The sequence below is a fragment of the Rattus norvegicus genome, chromosome 11, assembly GCF_021556685.1.
Source record: "Rattus norvegicus strain SHRSP/BbbUtx chromosome 11, alternate assembly SHRSP_T2T, whole genome shotgun sequence".
Taxonomy (NCBI): domain Eukaryota; kingdom Metazoa; phylum Chordata; class Mammalia; order Rodentia; family Muridae; genus Rattus; species Rattus norvegicus.
Window position 1 is genome coordinate 84539006 of NC_141544.1, and position 4235 is coordinate 84543240.

The following is a 4235-nucleotide window of genomic DNA, read 5'->3' on the forward strand; positions in this document are numbered from 1 at the left end:
GGCATGCCCACCCCCACTCAAACTTACCCAGCACCACAGCTGCATGCTGCCCCTGTCCAGTGCTTTCTGAAAACAGCCACCAGTTAGAGAGGAGCCTGCAGTTAGCCGTCCTTCCCACAGAGTACGTGGATATACTACCCCGGCCATTTCCCCAGCAACTTCACATACCAGAATGGGTCTTTCTTGTTTCTTGGCTTGCCTTGCCAGCAGGTGCAGTACAGGCTGCTTGATTGTTAATGTTGTTTTGAGAAAGGGTCTTACTGGGTAGCCCAGGGTGGCCTTGAACTTGTAATCTTCCTTCTTTAGTCTCAAGTGCTGGAATTACGGGGCTTCATTGTCTGGGTCCCCTGCCTCTGTCCCCACCCCCCTCTTAGTAACGTCATCGCTCTCTATTTTAAAGAGATACATGAGGTGTAGACATTTAAAATCAGTAGGAAGTTAGAGTTGGGACCATACCTCGACCTAATTTTTAGCCTTGATTTGGAGTAGATTGGGGTGAGCATGGATTGGGCAGGATCTTCACAGTTGAGTGCTGTACTTATGAGTATAATCCTCTCAGTATGCAAAAAGAGGGCAAAAAAATATTTCCTGGGTCTCAGTTTTCTCATCAGTCAAATGGGTGCAGTCTTAGTCAATTTCACAGGCAACTGATGATGTCTTAGCTATGGCCCCTGAGAGAAGTTGTGAGCATGAGGGACTCATTTGGGAAGGAGCAAGAGGCTGGTGACAAAATGGACAGAGACGAGGGCAAGGAGGAGGATGGACCTGCAAAGTGTCTCTTGGTCAGGTACCACTGAGGATGCTGTAGCTTTGTTCTGGGGAAGAACTCTGGGAAGGACGGTTCTGTTGGCATTGCTGTTCTACAGATGATGACCAAGGGACTGGGGGCTAGCACTCACTTAGCAGGCAAATGACCAGAGTTTCATCCCGTCTGCTCCAGTGGCCGAGATAGTGACTGCCGATCCTGCTTCCGTTTCTCTAACTAAATGTAGGGTGTGGCGTCTGTTCCAGCAGCATTTTTCCTTTTCAGCACCAGTGTTCAGCAAGGGAAGCATTTATATATGCCTAACTGGAAAACGTCACATACTCCATTTGAAAGAGACACTGGGCTCAGACACTGGGAAAGATAGAAAGTATGGCCAAAGCTGTGATAGACAGACAGATGGACAGACAGATAGATGGACAGACAGCAGGCAGATGGATAGATGGATGGATAGATGTCCTGGTAGGGAGTTGGGGGAGGGGGGCTTCACTGGTAAGGAACAGGGTTTCTTTTTGTGGTGAGGAAACTATTCTAAAAGATGGTGATAATGCTTATATGACTGAGAATACGCCAAAACCTACTATGATCCACACTTGAAATGCATGAGTTTTAGACTTTTTTTTTAATAAAAGAGAAATGTAAGCATTAAACTGTTTACAGACATTTCCTAATCTGATTCACCATTATTGTTGTTGTTTTATTTGCTTTTTGATACAAGGTTTCATTCTGCAACCCAGGCTGACCAGGAACTGATTATAATAGCCCAGGTTGACCTCCAAATCTTCCCAATCATAGTGCCTTGCCCTCCTAAGTGCTGGGAATGCATTGGTCAGTCACCAATCCCAGCCTCTTTCCATATATATATATATATATATATATATATATATATATATATATATATATATATATATATATATATATACCAACAAAGCAAAGGGACAGCCCCAAACCTCAGAATCTATTGCAGGTGCCCGAGTTAGTCAGCTTCCTGCCACCACGAACAAGTCTGAGATAACAAACCTATACTTAGGAAAGGTTTGCTTTGGCCCACAGTTCTGCAGCCCATGGTCACTTAGCCCTGTCACCATTGCCCCTGTGGTAAGCCAGCACATTGTGGTGGGAAGATATGTTGTAGCCAAAACACATAGCTCATGGTAGGAAGAAGAGGAGGGGTCCCATGACTCTCTCCAAGGGCAAGCTCACAATGGTCTGGAGTGCTCTCCCTAGGCCCATCTCAGAGTACTAATACCCTGGAGACTGAGCCTGTGCCACCCAGCTTTGGAGGAAATTCATCATCCCAACCACAGCAAAGTCTCATTATAGGAATGTTGTCAAAGTGAAGTGGTTTCCCATCAACAAAGGAATTCGAGAATAGCTAGAAAAGCTGTGCTGTTTAAAGTCAGATGCCGTAGGGAGACATTAGCAGTCGGTGACTGTTGGCAGGAGGGAGACATAAGTGACCCGGTGACCCAGTGACTGTCATGGCTATCTGGTCTACCAAGCTGAAATGACCGACTGCCTGCTGTGAACCCCAAACTCAGAACAATGAATCGAGATATAAAACATAAGTAATAAGTCATCTGGAAAAGCGAGGATATTCTTATCACGTTGTTATTTTAGCACCGGGTGAGATTAATCATCAGCCCGGGATTTTTTTTTTTTTCTCTGTGTAGTCCTGGCTGTCCTAGAACTAGTTCTACAGACCAGACTGGCCTTGAACTTTCAGAAATCTACCTGCCTTTGCCTCCCAGATGCTGGGATCAAAGGCACGTGCCATCACAGAGCAGCCTGGGGTGTTAGTGTGTTGTAGCCCCAGCTAGCCTCAAACCCACTACACAGAGGCTGACCTTGAACTCCTGAACTTTCTGCTTCCACCTTCCAATTGTCAGGATTACAGGTGCTCACCACCCCACCCAGTTCTGGGACAATGTTAAAATAAGTTCCTATAAGGTGACTAAAAGCTGGACCGAATAATTGTCATGAAAGATGTAAGGTCTAGGTCACGCGACTAAGTGACAGCCCGATGGGAAAATTAATAATTCAGTTATTAAACCAGAGAACCAAGAAATCATTTCCAATTTTACACTTTGGCGTTTCCAAATTCAACCTCTCAGTTTCTAATTATTCCCCCTCCCCTTGTCACCGCCCCCATCCTGGCTTTGGTGTGTGTGGTTTTAAAAACAGAGTCCTGCTTCGTAGACATGCTTATTTAAAAACTCACAGTCCTCCTGCCTCAGTCTCTGAAGTGCCGAGAGTATAGGCAGGCACTGCTGCATTTGGTTTCTAATATTCAATTTCACCATAAATTGCATTTAGTCCTTTAGGGGGAAGGAAGTTGCGTGTTAGAATTCACACTCTGGGATTCCTTGCTTTTGGATTGCTAGAATAGCCACACCCCACTTCCCCTGGTGTCACAGTGTTCTGAGGTGTGTGTTCTTGAGGAGCCAGAAGCTGGGCGGGTCAGGGCACGAACGGGGCAGATCAGAAGGCTTGGTTGCTCACAGTGGAGATGACCATGGTGACAGCTGGCCTGGGACTGAGGGCTTTTGTAGGAGATGAGACTTCTCAGAATGGCCCTGGGGGGAGTGGTGCTGGTTGCTCACCAAGACTCCCATCCCAAAATAATGATGCTGAGAAAACAAAACTCACAACAACTTCTATACCTATTGCCAAGGCCACGTTGTTGAGGCTTCATGGAAAGTTGCCATGGAAAGAACCATAGGACCTGGAGTCTCCTGCGTGCACTTTGCACGTGTGTGACTTTGGAAATGATTCTAGCGTCTCCGAGCCTTGCTTGCCTTACCTGAGAAGCAAAGCTGGTAGCTCATCCCGGTCTACAGGAGCGATGTCAGGTGTCAGAGTAGAATTAGAAACCGTAGTCCTCAGAGCTTCCAGGGACTAAGCCACTAACTAAAGACTATACATGGACTGACCCTGGACTCTGACCTCATAGGTAGCAATGAATATCCTAGTAAGAGCACCAGTGGAAGGGGAAGCCCTGGGTCCTGCTAAGACTGAACCCCCAGTGAACTAGACTGGTGGGGGGAGGGCGGTAATGGGGGGAGGGTTGGGAGGGGAACACCCATAAGGAAGGGGAGGGGGGAGGGGGATGTTTGCCCGGATACCGGGAAAGGGAATAACACTCGAAATGTATATAAGAAATACTCAAGTTAATAAAAAAAAAAAAAAAGAAACCGTAGTCCTTGGCAGGTGTCCGCCACATGCCTGAGGGATGACTGGAGGTGATTCCAACAGTTGTCATGGATGGTGGCAAGGTCCAGGTCACCTCTGAAGGAAGTGGGAGCCCAGCTTCCTATGGGAACACAACAATACCATGTAGAAGGAGTCACAGACCTTGTCAGTGTGCCAAAAGAACATATCCCTCCCTTCCCAGGGCTCCAGGTTCTGAGAATCATCCCCCCCAAACCCAGAGGCAACTAGGATTGGTTCATATGAAACCCATAAGCCAATC